Below are 20667 nucleotides of genomic sequence, written 5' to 3' on the forward strand. Positions count from 1 at the left end.
GGCCTAGTTGCTCCGCAGCATGTGGGATCCTCCCAGACCGGGGCACAAACCCATCCATCGGCAGGTAGACTCTCAACCACTGCGCCACCAGGGAAGCCCAGTGAAATGGTTTTTAAAGGTGGTCTCTGGACTGTAGGGCTAGGGATGGAAAGGAAAGAGAAAAGGCAGGAGACATTGTTTTTTTCATCATCAACTCTCCTCTGCTATTTAATTTGTTAGGAAGCACAAAGAATACCCTGATAAAATTGCCTGAAAAACCTGTAATTATTCACTTTGGATCCCCTAACTATATATATATCTTCTTACCTTGATAACCAGTCAGACGCAGCTGCTCACAGAGTTTTCCTTTAACCAGAGGCAAACTTAAAATGCCTAAGACCTTGGAGACTACCTAGTCTGATTTTCTCATTTTACAGATTAATTTGAGACCCAGAAAGACTAAGTGAGTTACCCAAAGTCACAGCTCTAGTTGGCGGCAAAACCAAAACTCGAACCCACATTCCCTGCCTTTTAATCAAGTGCTCCAACAGCTCCATCAGAGACCCACCCTTTGTGGGTCTCTAGCCATTACTGGCTTGGGCACGTTAACTTCTATCCCACACTATCATGTGTATATCTTCAACCCAAGGGTTTAACTGAGGGGCCAGTGAATTTGTATTATAAAATAACATGCATACTGAACTGCAGTGATTTTTCAAACTGCCCCTGCAGTAACCCATCCCAGTCCCTCTAACATGCCTTCCGTTCCCTTCACTCTTCAACCCTCACCATCACTGCCTTAGAGGATACAGCTGCTTTGAGGAATGGTTCCTACAGACTGAGAGGCCTGACAGCATGCTTCCCAGCCACAGGAATAAATGCAACTCATGAAGTTGCCAAAAAAACAATGTCTTTTGAAGCTACTATCTTCTGTGAGCACCAGGGCAGTCAAATTATTTCATGTTTTTCTTCACCCATATTACATGTGTTTATCTAGCTAATCACACACTCCCACTTCCAATAGATGGAAAGGGAACAAAACTTTTTTTTTAAAAAAAAAAGGAGGACAAGGGACTGACTTTTTTTTTTTTTAAATGTAGAACTGCGCTCACATTTTAATGTTTGTAATCATTATACCATTTTATAAAAATTATTTTAAAATGAATTTTAAATGGTATGAAAGTCCATTTATATAAATTATTATTTGTATAGATTATTATTTACATAAATTTAGAAACAATAAAAAATAAGTATATGCAGAAGAGTCAAGATCTAAAAACCAAAACCCCGGCTTCCCTGGTGGCGTATCGGTTGAGAAGCTGCCTGCCGATGCAGGGGACACGGGTTTGGGCCCTGGTCCGGGAAGATCCCACATGCTGTGGAGTAACTAAGCCTGTGCGCCACAACTACTGAGTCTGCACTCTAGAGCCCGAGAGCCACAACTACTGAAGCCCACGTGCCACAACTACTGAAGCCCAGGCGCCTAGACCCCGTGCTCCACAACAAGAGAAGCCACTGCAATGAGAAGTCCACTCACCGCAACAAAGACTAGTCCCCGCTCGCCACAACTAGAGAAAGCTCATGCACAGCAACAAAGACCCAACACAGCCAAAAATAAATAAATTTATTTTAAAAATAAATAAATAAAAACCCAAACCCCAGTATTGACTGTTTTTTCCATAAATTGTGCACAATTTATGGACAGCGTATGTCTCACTAATTTAAAATAAATAACACTGAATGTTTAAAAGCATGCTTTCACACACATGGAGCTGTGCATAATGGGATCAGCGGGGCAACAGCAATACAGATTAATATTGAAAAGCAGGCTGAGCAGTGAGCCTAACACTTATCACTTCCTGGTTTACTTCCTGCATTTTACTTCTGATCCACTGTGAAACTGAGGGCTAAGGGACACATACATACAGTTTGATGGTGGCAACATCAATTGAGGCTTTTAAAAAAGTCAAACAATGTATATGAAAGCACCTTGTAACTGCAACATGCTAAAGAAACATAAGGCATTATTTTACTGTATTTTATTGTGGAGCAAGAAAGTGATGCAGAAGAGGAAATGATTGCTGCATCCATCCAGCATTTGAGTACCAGGATCTTAAGGGTTGGACCATAAGCAGCTCCAGGTCTAGTCAGAGAAAAACCATATAAACCAAAGCAGCCCTTCATACCTGTTTTGACTGGTCTGCAGTGTTTTTTGTTTGGTTTTTCAATGTGAATGAATTGCCAACATTTTAAAATAGGGAAATAAGAGTAAAAGTTCCAGACTTCTGACTTCTCTTGAAAAATCAGGAAGATCTGGGGACACCAGTAAGCAGTACTGTGTTAAAAGCTTGGGCTGGAGAGTCAGTTCTGTCATTTGTTAGTACGGTGATACTCAACCTCTCTATGTGCCTCAGTCACCCTATTTATAAACTGGTGATAATGTATTAATACCTTCCTCAAAGTGTTAGTGTGAGGATTAAATGAAATGAAGTAATTAAGTAAAGGACTCAGCAGAGTGCCCCGCCACCCCCAATAAATGCTAATTGTTATTATCATTTCAGATTGGCAACAACTGACTGGCTAGAGGGAGAAGAACATGCTCTTATCAACAAGATAATAGCAACAAAGACTCTACAATGCAATGTATAAATGCTAAGGAAGAAAATTACAGGGAGAATGGGGCTCAAAGGAGAGGGATGATAATCCAATCAATCAACAAATACTTAAGAAGGCATACAGATGGCTAAAAAGCACAGGAAAAGATGCTCAATCTCACTAACTGTTAGAGAAGTGCAAATCAAAATTACAGTAAGGTATCACCTTACACCGATCATAATGGCCATAAAAAAAACCCTACAAACGATAAATGCTGGAGAGGGTGTGGAGAAAAGGAAACCCTCCTACAGTGGTCGGTGGGAATGTAAATTGGAGAACAGTATGGAGGTTCCTTAAAAAACTAAAAATAGAGCTACCATATAATCCAGCAATCCCACTCCTGGGCATATATCAGGAGGAAACCATAATTCGAAAAGATACATGCACCCCGATGTTCACTGCAGCACTATTTACAATACACATGGAAGCAACCTAAATGTTCATCAACAGAGGAATGGATAAAGAAGATGTGGTACACATATACAATGGAATATTAGCCATAAAAAAAAAGAACGAAATAATGCCATTTGCAGCAACATGGATGGACCTAGAGATTGTCATACTGAGTGAAGTAAGTCAGACAAAGACAAATATCATATGATATTGCTTATATGTGGAATTTAAAAAAAGGGTACAGATGAACTTACCTACAAAAAAGAAATAGAGTTACAGATGTAGAAAACAAACTTATGGTTACCAGGGGGTAAGGGTCGGGGAGGGATAAATTGGGAGATTGGGATCAACATATACACACTACTATATATAAAATAGATAACTAATAAGGACCTAACTGTATAGCACAGGGAACTCTACTCAATACTCTGTAATGGGGGCTTCCCTGGTGGCACAGTCATTGAGAGTCTGCCTGCCGATGCAGCGGACACGGGTTCGTGCCCCGGACCGGGAAGATCCCACATGCTGCGGAGCGGCTAGGCCCGTGAGCCATGGCCGCTGAGCCTGCGCGTCCGGAGCCTGTGCTCTGCAACGGGAGAGGCCACAACAGTGAGAGGCCAACGTACCGCAAAAAACAAAACAAAACAAAACAAAAACAAACTCTGTAATGGCCTATATGGGAAAAGAATCTAAAAAAAAGGGGATACACGTATAACTGCTTCACTTTGCTGGACACCTGAAACTAACACAACATTGCAAATCAACTATATTCCAAAAAAAATTTTTTTTTTAAATTACTGAGGACCAGGTTCTAGACAAGAGACACAGTGGTAAGCAAGAAGGCAGAGTCCCACCTCAAAGAACTTACATTCTGGAGGAGGGAGCCATGACAATAAAGACATAAAGGAATAAACAAGAATTTCTGGAATTGACGTGCTATGCAGAGGATAAAATAAGGCAATATGATAAGAAAATGCCTGGGGAGAGGGGTGGTCTCTGATGAGGCACATCTGATTTGCGACCTGAATGGGTGAGAAGAAGGCAGTCACAGGAAGAGCCTGGTAAAAAGGGAAACGGTGGAGGGAGACAAGATTGGAAAAAATCACATAAAGCCTTTGTAGGCCTTGGAAAGGAGTTTGGATTTTATTCTGATCAGGAAAGATTTTACGGGAGTAGCTATTTGAGAGGTGCCGCTGGGAGCTGGGAAGGAGGGTGGGGTGGAAGTATTCGGAGCAGAGGAAACAGTGTGGCATATGGAACATGACCAAACATGGAGTACACCAGAGGTTCAGCTAGGGGGAAACCAGATGGTGGGGGCCTATGTGCTGTGCAAAGTAATCTGTACTTCATCTTATAGCTCAGTGGTACTTAATATTATGAAGATCCGTTTATAACAACGGAAGGAAGGAAGGAAGGAAGGAAAGGAAGGGAGGGGGGAAGGGAAGGAAGGCGGGAAGGGAGGGAGGGGAACCTCTACTACATGATAATTGTATTTATTCAGAAAACCAGATAATGAAAAGAGTACACTATAAATTACTTAATTTATTTAAAACTCAAATGTAAGCAATACTTTTGAGAGACAGTATTATCTACTCAGTCTACAAATAACCACAGGTCACAAAAGCCCACTGCTATAACCCCTGGCCACCCTTAGGGTACTAGGTTATAGGATGAAGCACTGCTAAAGGTGATAAGGAGCAAACATTCCTCCCAGCTGTGTGAAGAATCGCTTGGGAAGGACTGAGCCTAGACTGACCAGTTACCAAACCAGTCAGGTAACTAATTCAGCGGTCCATGAGGGAGCACTAATGGGAGCCTGAACTAAGACAGTGTGGTGAAATATTTAGGGGGTGAAAATGGAAAGGATTTAGTGAACAACTGGATGTGAACAGTGAAGGAAAGGTAAGTCCAGGATGATGCCAATGTTCTGGCCTGGGTTAAAGAGTGGCTCATTAAACAAGACAAGGAATAGTAAAAGAGCAGATTTACAGAGGACGACAGTGCGTAACAATATTTATATGAACTGTCCAATGAGATACCCAGATCTGGAGCTGTGATGCAGGAGCCTGTGATGCAGGTGTAAGTTGATCTCCATCAACAAGGAGATGGTAATGAAAGCACAGAGCATGAATAAAATTGACCAGGAATAATATGTAAAATGGGACGATAAAAGAAGCAAGGAAACTTAGGGATATTCAAAGGAGCATATAGAGGAAGGAAAAAAACAACAACGTGTGAACACAAATGAGAAGTTGGAAGGAGAAATGAGAATCAGGAGATAGTAAGTGTCATGGTAGGCAAATGAAGAGAGAAGTCAACAATATCAAATCTGGTGGAAGAAGAATTGAGATAACGACTTGCCAAGAAATTCAATTCATTCATTCATTCAATACATACTTAAAAATCACCTACTGTGTGTCAAGCATTGATGTAGACACAGGAGACAGCAATGAATAAAAAAAAAGTCCTCCCCTTCTTGGATTTTACATCCTACCAGAGGGAGATAAACTAATCAAATATATACATAATATTTTAGGGAGAGGAGAGGTACGGACAAGAGAGGGTGCTGGCCAAGAAATGCCTTTCTGACAAGATCTCTCAGTTCACATCTGTAGGAGTGAGGGAGACAGCATGAAATACTTGGGCGGAAGAGTATCCAAGGCAGCAAGAACACCAAATGCAAAGATGCTGAGACAGGAGCATGCTCGGTGTGATCAAGGAACAGCAAAATGGCCCGTGTGCCTGAAGCACCCTAAGCTAGGGGAGAAGAAGCAGATGAGGTCAGACAGTTTAGCCAGGATCAGGCCTGTGGGACCTTGAGGGCTACTTAAGACCTTTGGATTTTATTCTGAATGAGATGGGAAACCCTTGGAAGGTTTTGAGCAGGGGTTAAGATGTAAACTGATTTTCTTATTTACATTTTTAAAGGGTCACCTGGGCTGCTATATGAGAGTAGACTGAAGGGAGGAAAGGGTGGGAACGGGAAGACCAATTATAAGGCTACTTTAAGATGAACATGGCTTCGGGACTTCCCTGGTGGTGCAGTGGTTAAGAATCCACATGCCAATGCAGGGGACACGGGTTCGATCCCTGGTCCAGGAAGATCACACATGCCACGGAGCAACTCAGCCCGTGAGCCACAACTACTGAAGCCCGCACTCCTAGAGCCCGCGCTCCACAACAAGAGAAGCCATCGCAATGAGAAGCCCACGCACCGCAACGAAGAGCAGCCCCTGCTCGCCGCAACTAGAGAAAGCCTGTGCACAGCAACGAAGACCCAATGCAGCCAAAAGTAAATTAAAAAAAAGATGAACATGGCTTGGACCAGGGTAGCAGCATCAGAGGTGATAAGAAATAGTTAGATTCTGCATGTTTTAAAGGTACAGCTGCCAGGATTTCCTGACAATTGGGATGCATGGTAGAGTGAAAGAGAGAAGTCTAAAAATGACTCCAAGGTTTTTGGTTTGAGCAACTGGAAGAACTTAATAGGCATTTACTGGGATGGGAATGAATGTCAGAGGAACAACTGAGATGCCTATTTTATATATATATATATATATATATATATGTATATCTCCACGTGGAAATGTGAGTAGGATATTGTGAATTGGAGGCTTAAGTTTTCTATTTTTAAAACTGCTTTTAGATGCTTTTAAATGCTTTTTAACATTTGTTTTTGCTCCTTTTTGGAAGAATATAATTAAGAATTGCACTTATATTCTTAGAAATATTGAGGTAAACATTTATTATTTAGGTTCATTCACTTCTGGACAAATCAGCTATAGAAGTGCCACTATTACCCTTTCTAAGGTAACAATGTAACACTAGGTCACAATTATCTATCATATCTCAGATTTCTGTCAAACATTTTTCTTTACGGATGTCAAAACAGTCTATGAAAACAAGATAACTAAGTTAAAGTAACTATGTTGGAGAGATTCAAGGATGTGCTCTATAAATTACTATATGAATACTCTTTCTTCATTTTCCTTTTCTTTCTTTCCCTGATAGCTGTAGTGCAAGGAGAAAGAGGCCAGAACTTGGAGTGAGAAATGCGTGGTTTTGATTTCTAGTTGCATAATCTTGGAAAATCATAAAATCCCTATGAGCTTCTGATTGATCATCTGCAAAACTGACAAGGATGATGCCTGCCCCATGGGTTAGTAATAGTAATAATAGCTAACACTTATTGAGCCTTTACTATGTGCTAGGTGCTTTTCTAAGTACCTTTACATATATAATCACATTATAATGTATAATGTAATCCTCACAACTCTAAGAGGTATTATTATCTTCACTGTCATGATGAAGTGAGGCACAATGAGGTTAAGTAATTGCTCTAAAGCAAACAGGAAATGAGTGACAGAAACAAAATTTAAGTCTTGTCAGTGTGCATAATAGTGATTTACAGTTTATAAAACATGTTCATATTTTGTTTTTTTGTGTTTTTTTTAGATTTATTTATTTATTTATATTTATTTTTGGCTGTGTTGGGTCTTCGTTTCTGTGCAAGGGCTTTCTCCAGTGGCGGAGAGCGGGGGCCACTCTTCATCGCGATGCGCGGGCCTCTCACTGTCGCGGCCTCTCCCGTTGCGGAGCACAGGCTCCAGACGCGCAGGCTCAGTAGTTGTGGCTCACGGGCTTAGTTGCTCCGCGGCATGTGGGATCTTCCCAGACCAGGGCTCGAACCCGTGTCCCCTGCATTGGCAGGCAGACTCTCAACCACTGCGCCACCAGGGAAGCCCCATATTTTGTTTTTAAAGGTAGGTACAGCACAGTATTAGAATGATCAATGTGAAACAGGTCCAAAACAGTCAAATGTCATCAATTTCACATGGTTCAACCAAAACTATTATGCTATAGCCACTTAAAAAAATGAAACATGAAAATGTTTTTTAACTGTAAAGCACAATGGAAGGTATCATTTTTAAGCAACAATAAATAGAACCACACTAAGAATTAACACAATTGTGAAAATGAAAGTAGTATGAAAGGGAACAGACAGTAAATACAGGAATCTGTTCAAATTACACACCACTCAATGATGGATAGTCAATGTGAAGTCCGTTATATATCCAGCCCAGGTTTCCATTTGCAGCCTTGGTATTTTTGAGGATTAATCTTCTGAAAGATATGGAGACAATCTCAAGCAGACATCACCTTCCCCATGGCACTCATTACCCCCCGATGTAATATTTATTTACCTTTTTAGATAGTAAGTAAGCTCATGGGGGCAAAGATTTTTCTGTTTTATTCAATGCTTTATCCCACCACCTAGAACTGTTCAAGGCTCACAATAATCACTCAAATTTGTTTATTGAATGAGTGAGAAATTAGAACTTTCTAAGCTGGACAATAACATATGAAATACATTTTAAGACAAAGAGTACTCAGAGATTTTGTAACGTAAACAACAACAATAAATAAACCTTTCTAAATAGTATAATAATGGTCCCTACCATAAACACTTCAGAAAGTGTCAGACATCTAAATTTGAATAGTACCTATTCAAAAATTAAAATCCCTATATTTACTTTGTGAGTAAATTAAAACAAAGTATATTTTGAATTACTTCCAAAATTAAAATTAGAATAGCAAATAATCAAAGTTTCAGGCATAGTAGTAAGAAGGAAAAATTATCTTAGAATCCTGACAAGGAAAGGAAGTTAGAGAAAAGTAAAAAAGCACATGTGTTTCAAGAATAAAATTTACAAAGTGGTTGAATATAAAATTAAAATTCCTTAAAACTGGGAATAACATTTCCATTTTTGAATTTGTTTAACCTGTACAAGATTTCCCTAAACTTAAAAGGGGGAGGAAGAAATGCTATCCTAAGTTTCTAATGAAATATAAGCTGCTTAAATAATATTTACACTATATTTCCTGTTCAAAAAAAAAAAAATCACCAAAATTTTTCCATGACTATGGAAATGTTGCATCCATTTAGAATAAGTTATTTGAAAAATTACAGAGCACTACATAAAGAAAAAATAATAATCATCCTATAAGAATAAAAAACATTTTCCTCACTACCAATTTCTCAGTGTGATTGTTGATAAAATTCTAAAAATCAGAAGGGGAAAAGGGACCATCAAATGTAATTTACCACAAATATTTATCAGCAGCCACTTAGTCCTGACCACAACAGACGTCCTGCAGCTAGCTGGCTGTCAAACCACCAAAAGCTGCTTGTCATCCACCTTCCTGGCGCTTAGAACTAAGCTCACTTGGGTCAAAACAAGTCAACTACCTTTCTCATCAGTAGTAACATACTGGAATAAAAGTATAATTCTGTCTGCCAAGATTCTGTTCTTAAGAATAGTCTTGTAACTATTAAAAGGGGACATTAAATTAGAGCTATTGAAAAGGGTTATCTGCATCTGTAGCTTGACTGGGATAATACTTCTGAGGTCTTGATGTGTAATCAAACCAGAGGAAAGAGAAGTAACTGGAAAAATCAACAAATATCATAACCCCCAAAAAGAGTGAATAAAGAGTAAACTATCGAAAAAATGCATATGCCAGTAGTAATATGTAAATAAAAGTAGGTTCATACTTTAGAATAGATTCCATGTATTGTGCAACAAGGAATATTCACACTGACTGAGTATAGTTACAAATCATTAGTCAGAGAAATATTACATAAGTATTAAAGGATGAAGTAGACTGATGTGTACTGACACAGAAAATGTCCACAATATACAGCTGTAAACTGGGGAGAAACCCAACAAAACAAAACACCCCAGGTTATAAAATATGCTAGAATAAGTGTGGTCTCATTAAAATAAACAAACAAACAAACAAATAAATTACAGATATGGCTATGGAAAAACAAAAGAATCTAGAAAGGTATACTGAAACTGTTAAGAATGCTTTTCTTCTGTGCATAATGGAATTATGAAGACTTCTTGTTTTACAGATTTTTTTTCTCCCTTTAAAACAATAAGCATGTAGTTACTTTTATAATGAGGGGACTGGAGGGGTGGTTAATCCCAGATCTGGGAAAGAAAAGACAAATAGTATAATAAGCCCCTCTACCCCTTCACCAAATGAAAAATCTGAGGGTGACCTCTAAGCTCATGGAATCAGAGAGACTCATATAAAGACCATCAAAGCTGCCCAATGTCCTCTGGGTACTCTTTCTTTAAAAAGAATCCTACGTAGAACCTCAAAATATAAGATAAAAGTGGAACACTTCTTATTGAAGGAGCTGGGGAATGCTGACAGCTATAGGCGTTCATCCCCCTCACCTCCTGCAATACCCTCTGAGACTCAGGACTCCACAGAGCACAAGTGGAAACTCCCTAATTAATGCAAGTCTTCCATCGTGCAGTTGGGAAACTGAGACCCAAGAATTAGCCTCCTATTAAGATATCTGCCTAACAGACAGGCTCCAGGGTTATTTTATATACTAGGCATTATAGACACAGTCCTTGGGGCCTGCAAACTTTTCAAATACATACAGAAAAGTTTAGAGAAAGCTGAAAACACAAAAGAACTGGCTCCAAAATACCAAAAGAATGAATAATCAAAATTAATAAATGTCCAAAAAAAGAAAAAGAAGAAAAATAGATATAAAGCTTCTTTATATGTTCAACATGAAAGCACACTACAGCTCCCTAGTGGCTCTGCAACTGTACATGTTTTTCTATTATCTGAGGTTCCTGTTTAGCTATACATATCCATCAAAGTAACACAAGCTGGCATCTGCCACTGAGAAAAAGAAGTGGAAAAAAAAAGCAATAATGGAGAGACATTGTTTTGGAAACTGCAAACAGACAGAAAAGATATGTTAATCAAATAGGTGGATAACTAGAGATTCAAGGGATAATGAAGTCTGTCCTCGGAGGGTAAAATCAAATTCCAAAAAACTCAAGCAGCTAAAATAATGAGCAAAATATCACAGGATAAATTTTAATAAACATAAACATAATATTCTGAACTTTGGCTTAAAAAAACCCATTGCAGAAGAACATAGGATGGTGAAGACTGTGTCATCACAAGAAAAAACAAAACAAACAAACACTCAAGGGGTGCTGGAAATAATATGGAAATAGTATGGAAATAAGCACCATGCCAAGCATCATACGTAAAATATGGATAATGAAAGCATCAACCTGATCACACTTGTATTTACTGCTTGGCACTACACTTTTTTTTTTTTGAGTAAAATGTTTTTTATTCTTATCTGTTGATTAGAAGAAAATGAATAGTAATTTTAATATGGGTGTGAAAGGATACTCTACCTGCACTTTACCCTCCCTTCCCTTACTACTCAATATTCACCACTGTCTCTAGGTCAGGAATTATATTCTTTTTGGGATTATGTTTTTAAATTGTCATTTTGGGAGCATTTATATTACCTCAAGACCCAACTTAAGAACTAGACATTTCCTGTTGTCATTGTACTTTTTAAAGCCATAGATTATATTTCATTGGGACTGTGAAAAAGCCAGTATTATAAAGAATAGTTAGAAAAATATATATGTCTAAACCTAGAAAAGAAAGGGCTTTAGGAAAATGACCTCTTATTAAATATTAAAGAATTATTATGAGGAATTATAAATATCATGTGGCCCCAATAAGAACAAATAGCCAAGAAGTTAGGGTAGACAGGGCAGAATTGTGGCCAATATAGATCATTCTTCTAACAGGGGTGTGAAAACAGCAGGTTGCCAGGAAGCAGTGAGCTCTCCCATCAATAGGTATCTTCACGCAAAGCAAAGACAACCACCTGGGGGCATGGGAGAGGTGGGCTTTACACATATACTAACAAGCCAGCATGCAGAAAGTAAGGGAGCAAAAAACAAAACAAAACAATACAACTCTAAGATTCTGCACCAGGAGATTTTGAACCACGGGGTCCACAAATGTGTATCAGGAAGACTGTCAGGTGAACTGGATACATACCCCAAAGAAGATTTGACACAGTTCTTGACCTTCATCTACTGAGAGAGTATAATCTATTGACACATAATTTTGCTGCAGTTTGGGGTATGTACAAACGTACACACAAACAGAATTACACAGATACTATAAAACAAGCTTTAACTAAAGGTTTTGTCCTCTTTGAGAACTGTAACAGCAGAAACTGAAAGGTCTTCCTAGAGAAATGTAGGGAAAAAAACAAAACTCTTCTGCTAGCATAGACTTAAACCATTTTAAATCAGTTTCCTTATTTTTAAATTATAAAGCAAAGAAGGTTTTATTAATGTACTGCTCCTCTAATCCCATCTTGGAAGATCTGTACAGTGAAGCTAATAATGCAACAACTTTACTAAATGCTGCAATCGTAACCATCCATAACATGGTTATGGGAAAGGGTTTTAGTTTTGTCTTATTTGCCTTTTATATCAGTACACTAACTACCAAATGTAAAATAGATAGCTAGTGGGAAGCAGCCGCACAGGGAGATCAGCTCTGTGCTTTGTGACCACCTAGAGGAGTGGGATAGGGAGGGAGGGAGGCGCAAGAGGGAGGGGATATGGGGATATATCTATACATATAGCTGCTTCACTTTGTTATACAGCAGCAACTAACACAACAATGTAAAACAATTATACTCCAATAAAGATGTTAAAATAAATAAATAAATAAAAATAAATCACTACACTATTCTAACAAGCATAGCTCTCTCATTCCCCAGGCCAAAGCAAGGAGAAGCAGTAAGGAAGAATAAAGAGTAAGAACAATAAGGGAGAACAAATAAAACAAATAAATAAAAGAAAAAGCAGACAAGAACAAAGTGCAAACAGCTGGTATTATTTATGAAGGGACAACCAGTCCTAAGACCTCAATTGCTTGTAAGGGCATCATCCTATCATAGGACAGGCATTCATTCCTTTACATACCTGACAAATGTGCTTTTGAAAAAGCATAAGCAATGTAAAAATACATATGTCAGTCACTTTGGAAGACAGTTTGGCAGTTTCTTACAAAACCAAACATACTTTTACTATATGATCCAACACACTCCTTGGTATTTAGCCAAATAAGCTGAAAACTTATGTACATGCAAAAACCTGCACACGAATGTTTATACCAGCTTTATTCATAACTGCCAAAACTTGGAAGCAATCAAGATGTCCTTCAATAGGTGAATGGATAAACAAAATGTGGTATATCCATACAATGGAATATTATTCAGCACTAAAAGGAAATGAGCTATCAAGCCATGAAAAGACAGGGAGGAACCTTAAATGCATATTACTAAGTGAAAGAAGCCAATATGAAAATGAAAAGGCTACATATTCTGATTCCAACTATATGAAATTCTGGAAAGGGCAAAACTATGGAGACAAGAAAAAGCAGTGATTGCCAGGACTGGGGGTGGAGATGGGGGAAATGAATAGGCAGAGCACAGAGGACTTTTAGGGCAGTGCCAATACTCTTCATGATATAATGATGGATATGTCATTATATTAATACATTTGTCCAAATCAACAGAAATATACAATACCAAGAGTAAACCCTAAAATAAACTACAGGCTTTGGATGATTATGATGCGTTAATGTAGGTTTATCCTTTGTATATAGGAAATCTCTGTACCTCACTCTCAATTTGTTGTAAATCTAAAACTGCTCTTGGAAAATGAAGTCTTAAAAAAATGAAAAAGAAGCCTACAATGACTATTTGTGTGCCGTTTACACCAAAATACTAGGTACTGATTATAATTTTATCTTTTCTTGGCAAATAAATGTCATGGTGGAAAGCACTGATTACTGAACAGTTCTGAATTTCTTTTGACCTAAGTGCCTCTGAACTCCTGTGCACTTTTAGTTAGACCTTTATTAGCATACCATTCCACTGGGAGGAAGGGAACAGGAACAGCATGACACAAAATTTGAGACAAATGCCATCACAGGCTACTGCTGGCAAACATTAGCTCCATCAAATTATTATTTAAAGTGAAGAAGGAAAAGTCATAGGCATTTCTCTCACCAGGGACAGTGTTAGGAAAGCTCCACCAGCAACAGTCTCTTCATTAGATGAAGTTGACCCACCCCCGATTTCTTCAGTCTTTCCCCACCACCATGCATCCTATACATTCAAATGTATTCAACAGTCTATAACTATTATTAACTATACATTATGTATATTATATATAAATTATATATTTACATTTATATGTAAATTGTAAAATATATATACCATAACATTATATAACTATAAAGCTATTCAGCATTATCTAACTACAGGTTATGATGATTTAGTTTGGAGGAGTTCCTGACTACACCTGAAAATCCCTGTACCCCACCTCTACCATGGAACATTGGTGTTTGACATATGTATTTTTCCCATTAATATATTTTATTTTTAGAGCAGTTTTAGGTTTATAGAAAGCTGAAGCAGAAAGTACAGTGAGTTCCCATATAACCCCTTCACCACTTCTCCCTCTCCTATTAACATCCTGCTTTTAGAGTGGTAAATTTGTTGCAGTTGATGAACCAATATTAACTAAAGGCCATAGTTTACATTAGAGTCCACTCTTTATGTTATACAGTCTATGGGTTTTGACAGGTGTATTATGACGTACCCTCCATTTGAGTATCATACAGAATGGTTTTACTGCCCCCAAAACCCCGTGCTCCCTCTCTCCCTTCTCCCAAACCCTGGCAACCACTGATCCTTTCACTATCTCCACAGTTTTGCGTTTCCCAGAACTTCATAAAGCTGGAATCATACACTATGTAGCCTTTTCTGGTTGGCTTCTTTCATTTAGTAATATGCATTTAAGATTCCTCCACGTCTTTTCATGGCTTGATAGCTAACTTCTTTTTAGTGCTAAATAATACCCCATTGTATGGAGGTACCAGTTATGAATTCTTTCTTTCATGGATCATGGCTTTGGTATTGTATCTAAAAAGTCATCATCATACTCAAGGTCATCTAAGTTTTCTCCTATGTTATCTTCTAAGAGTTTTATAGTTTTATGCCTTACACTTAGGTCTGTGATCTATTTTGAGTTAATTTTTATAAAGGGTATGAAGTCTGTGTCTACATTGATTTTTTGGCCGGTAGATATCCAGTTGGTTCCAGCACCATTTGTTGAAGACACTATCTTTGCTCCATTGTATTGCCTTTGCTCCTTTGTCAAAGATCAGCTGACTATATTTATGGGGATCTATTTCTGGGCTCTCTATTCTGTTTCATTGATCTGTTTGTCTATTCTTTTACCAATACCACACTGCCTTGATTACTGTAGCTTTATAGTGAGTCTTGAAGTCAAGGAGTGTCAGTCCTCCAACTTTGTTTTTCTTTAATACTGTATTAGCTATTCTGGGTCTTCTGCCTCTCCATATAAACTTTAGAATCAGTTTGTTGATAACCAGAAAATAACTTGCTGGGATCTTAATTGGGACTGCACTGAATCTTCAGATTAAGTTGGGAAGAACTGACATCTTAATACAATTGAGTCTTCCTATCCATGAATATGGAATATCTATTTTAGTTCTTCTTTGATTTCTTTCATCTGAGCTTTGTAGTTTTCCTCATATAGATCTTGTACATATATTAAATGCATACCTAAATATTTCATCTTTTTCATTTTTAATCAAAAAGTTAAAACCAAAAAAGTACTTAATGTTTAAAGAGATAAGCATCAAAATCTGATAATTTTGTTTACTAGAAAAATCTCTCAGATAAGTTTAAAAACACGTTAAACAATACTACCTAACTCTTCCCAGATATCACTTACACAGTGTTTCCATACTAAGAAATATGCCATCAGTATTCGATATAGATAGTAAATTTACTAGGTATATGTGGAATACCTGGTATACGTGGAATACCTAATATGGAAAGCTCATTTTCTTTTCTTTTTCAACTAAAATACGATTACAGCCCTTATGTGGCTGTTTTGCAATTTTATGTAATCCATAAAACTGTGTCCCATTCATATTAAAAGGTACCCAGAAAATACATAAACTTAAGTGGGAGGGGGGGAATCAAAGGAAAAAAAATTAACTGTGGTATCTCTGGATGGCAGAGCTACAAATTTTTTCATCTTCATATTTTCTTTTATTTTCAAACTTCTCTACAAAGATCATATATTACTTTCACACTCCATTAAATCAAATATTATATAGCATGTAAAATGAGTAAACTATAACTACATGCCTCAATAAAGATTAATCTCGGGCTTCCTTGGTGGCGCAGTGGTTGAGAGTCCGCCTGTCGATGCAGGGGACACAGGTTTGTGCCCCGGTCCGGGAGGATCCCACATGCCGCGGAGCCGCGGAGCGGCTGGGCCCGTGAGCCATGGCCGCTGGGCCTGCGCGTCCCGAGCCTGTGCTCCACAGCGGGAGAGGCCACAACAGTGAGAGGCCCGCGTACCGCAAAAAACAAAAAAACAAAACAACAAAAAAAATAAAGATTAATCTCATATAACTTTAAAAACATACGAAACAATATGATATCTTTCCTATGGATACAACACATAAAGGTATAGTTTTTCTGTTTTTGTTTTTTGATACAGGGGAAAGGTAAACATCAAATTCAGAATAATGGTTACAGCTGGGAAGGGAAAGGATGAGGAAGGAATGCCCAGGAGGCATTATTATCTGTGATTTTTTTTAAGTTGGGTAGAAGATACATGGTATTCATTATATTGTTCTATATCCTTATTTATGCCTGAAGTATTTAACAAATTTTTAAAGGTAGCAGCTATAGAAGCCATACCAAAGTAGTAGTACTTAACCCTAATCTCCTCAAACTACTTAACTAGGATATGGTACTAGAGGAATAATAGATACAAATATATCTTCCATAAAGGATAAAATTCTTTGAAAAATTTAAAGTAGGAGTCCTGAAAGTGGGTTTTCATGTGTATATTTACAAGCAAATAACAATCTGAAATCTATATTCCATAAAATATCTGCAGCAACCATTCCAATCTGTGCCTTGCACACAGAGTTCAAAATTAAATCTGTTCAGGAAATGTAATAGATAAATTATCTTTAATTTGACCTTATTTTACATTTCCACTTACAACTCTGTTTGAAAGCAGACATTTTACTTTGGTCAGTTTTAAAATAGTATTTAGTCTTTTAAGGATGTCATAAAAATAACCTTATTTTTATGACATCCTTAAAAGGTGACTGGTGTTTTCCAGTTTGATTTTAAATGGTTTCTAACCAGGACATGGCACCTATGACAAGAAGCACAAGTGGCTCTCACATAGTAACACACCCCTGTACTAGCTGAATCCTCTCATGCTGTTACATAGGTATGATGATGACCAAAGTTTAGGTAATGCCTACCCTACCCAACTTTTTGGGAGTATCCATTGTAAATTGAAGTAATGACCTTCAGGGACAAAAGGTAAATTCACAAGATGTTTGAAGGAACTTCTTAAAGTAGACTCAGTAACTTTTAACATGAAACAAAAAAACTGTGTGGTTTTGATTGTTAGAAATGCCTTAACTTATCTCTTACAATCTTTACTTGAAATAGGAGTAAAAAGTTTTTTAAAAGTTGGGATTGGGGGTGGGAGTAGTGGAAGGCCTGGGATGGTTTAGAACTAATACTGTTCCTTCCCATTTCCACCCCCAATTTACTACCCATTCCTACATCCTAGCCCTAAACTAGAAATAGACTGTAACAAACAAATCACTTGAAAACAAGAGGAGGAGTATTATTTAACAAAATTTGAGATTATCAAAATGTAGCTAGATGAACTGAGGCTTACACACTAAAAGAGGGTATATCACACCATCTTATCACCCAATTTCTTGCCCCAAAAATACATAGTAGGGTATTAACAGGACAGGTTTCCTTAAAGAGGAAAATGACTACCTGGGTCTGCAGTTTATATAGACCCAGGACTTTTAGTCACTATTCTTCAAAAAAAGTGATTTGTTTTTAACATTCACTGTCAGTAACTCTTTTTGAAAAGACTTTACTAGATTAAGCACAACCCACGACCTACTGAAATTTAAATGAGATGTTTGCTTTTCAGATAAGATCCATCTTACTTGAGGATCCTCTCTTAGACCGCTACAAATTAAAGGACCCAAAAAGTAGAGGACTCATTAACAGAAACCTAACAAGGCTGAAATCGCTGGCTGTGTAGGAACTTGTACATGTGTATCCTTTTCCTGTGCATTCCTGAAATCAGTTAGTTCTAATTTCAACATCACCTTATTTGTAGTTATTTCATCATTTGCATTTACCAAGTATATTATCATCCACATTCCATTAGCTCAACTTATTCTCACCAATGTCTGTGGGAAAGCTGCCTGATCAAGATTGCTTGGATGGATGTAGGCTGCTACATAATTTTACTCACCAAGTTTTGTCCTGTTTAAATGTCATCAAATCACATTCATAAAACAAATATATATTGAGCACCTTTTCTGTGAAAAATCCTGGATCAGAAACTGAAGGGGGATATGTGGGGTGATTAGTCTAACCCTCAAATAGCTTACAGCAGCAGTTCTCAAAGTGAACCTTATAACCCTGGGAATCCCTGTGATTTCTTCAAGGGATCAGTGAGGTCAAAACTATTTTCATAATAACTAAGACATTCTTTGCCTTTTTTCACTGTACTTATATTTGCACTTAGAATGCAAAAGCAATGGTAGGGTAAAACTACTGGCATCTTAGCACAATTAATTAAAGGCAATGGCACCAAACTGTACTAGTCATCATTATATTCTTCACCTTCATGTATTCACAGTAAAAGGAAAGAGTCAATTTCATAATTTAAGAATGTGCTGATGAAAGAGTAAAAATTATTAATTTTATTAAATCTTCACCCTTGAATTCATGTCTTTTTACTATTCTGTGTAATCAAATGGAAAGTATACATACAGCACTTCTGCATTCGGAAGTGTGATGGCTATTTCAAAAAGCACATAAACCATGCTTTGAGTCGCAAACTGAATTACCCACATTTTCCCCCAAGGAATACCATTTTTACTTGAAAGAGGAGCTGACAAACTGTATGGCTATTTAGACCTGGGTAACTGATAGTTATTTTCTCAAAAATTAACAAAGTGAGCCTATCACTTCAAGGAAAACAACTGAGAGCATTTGTTGTCAATGATAAAACTGGGTACTTCAAGTGATAATTAGAATTTTGGAAAACTTGTATCTGCCACAGTGAGCTTGATAGCCTTCCATTCTTAAAAGTCTTTTCTAAAAAAAAAAAAAAAAGTCTTTTCTGATGAGATCAGTGGTAGTGTTAATGAATGTGATTTTTGTGTCAACATTTAGAAGATCTGCATAACTCAGTAAACTAATATTTTCCAAATGATCAATGTATGATGTTACAAAATTATGCATGGATTAAAAGATCCATTCAAAGTGCATGATAAACCAATAGATTTTAACATAACAAAGCACAGATATGGTTTCAGATTCCACATTGCAATTCACCTTTAAGAAATTAACACTGCTGAGTTTTCATGTAATATCAAAGAATATCATCCACAGTAATCTAAAAAGGTTCTTAAAATACTCTTCCCTTTTCCAAACAGATCTTCTTATACTTTAACCAAAGCTGTAACATACTGCAGCAGACTGAGTGCAAAAGCAGATAGGAGTATCCAGCTGTCTTCTAACAAGCCAGACACTAAAGAGATTTGCAAAAACTGTAAAACAATATCACTCTTCTCACTAAATTGTTTTTGTTTCAGAAAATATAGTTTTTTGTTTTGTTTTGTTTTGTTGCGGTACGCGGGCCTCTCACTGTTGGGGCCCCTCCCATTGCGGAGCACAGGCTCCGGACGCGCAGGCCCAGCTGCCATGGCTCACGGGCCTAGCCGCTCCGTGGCATGTGGGATCTTCCCGGCCTGAGGCACGAACCCGTGTCCCCTGCATCGGCAGACGGACTCTCAACCACCGCGCCACCAGGGAAGCCCGGAAAATATAGTTATTTTTAATTAAAATGTTTCATTAACTTTAACATGTAGTGGGTATATTATTTTAAAATTAATAAACATTTTTAAAATTTCTCAGTTTTAATTCCTAATACAGGAAGTATCAAAAGTTATAACCCATATTAACAAAAGCTCTTGAGTCCTCAATGACTATTAAGAAGGGTCCTGAAACCAAAGATTAAGAACCACTGGCCTGGGACTTCCCTGGTGGTCAGTAGGTAAGACTCTGCACTCCCAATGCAGGGGGCCTGGGTTTGATCCCTGGTCATGGAACTAGATCCCGCATGCATGCTGCAACTAAGAAGTCCATGTGCCACAACTAAGACCTGGCAGAGCCTAAATAAATAAATAAATTTTTTTTTTTAAAAAAAAGCACTGGCTTACACTGTAACAAAAAGGAGGAAAAAAAAACCCACATATAATAACCCAAGGTAGACTGTCCATCAACAGATGAATGGATAAAGAAGATGTGGTATATACATACAGGAACATTACTCAGCTATAAAAAAGAATGAAATAATGCCATTTGCAGTAACATGGATGGACCCAGAGATTATCATACTAAGTGAAGTAAGTTAGAGAAAGACAAATATCATATGATATCACTTATATGTGGAATCTAAAAAATGATACAAATGAACTTATTTACAAAAGATAAACAGACTCACAGACTTAGAAAACAAACTTATGGTTACCAAAGGGGAAAGGTGGGGGGAGGGATAAATTAGGAGGTGGGGATTAACATGTACACACTGT

The 20667-nt window shown here is 37.6% G+C and overlaps 1 protein-coding gene across 11 annotated transcripts in view; it reads right to left on the reverse strand.

Moving 5' to 3' along the window:
• NRF1 (nuclear respiratory factor 1) overlaps nucleotides 1-20667 on the reverse strand; it is a 141061-nt gene that overhangs the window by 105840 nt on the left and 14554 nt on the right. For 2 of the 11 annotated variants that reach the window (XM_060305332.2, XM_060305329.2), the window contains exon 1: nucleotides 8063-8267. The exons of 5 other annotated variants lie outside the window; for them this stretch is intronic. The gene's annotated coding sequence lies outside the window, so the exon portion shown is untranslated. Of the gene's footprint in view, nucleotides 1-8062; nucleotides 8268-16147; nucleotides 19159-20667 lie in introns of those variants that run through there. 4 more of the 11 variants (XM_060305326.2, XM_060305322.1, XM_060305336.1 and 1 more) reach the window with 4 other exon arrangements.

Source organism: Globicephala melas, chromosome 9 (assembly GCF_963455315.2).
Source record: "Globicephala melas chromosome 9, mGloMel1.2, whole genome shotgun sequence".
NCBI lineage: Eukaryota > Metazoa > Chordata > Mammalia > Artiodactyla > Delphinidae > Globicephala > Globicephala melas.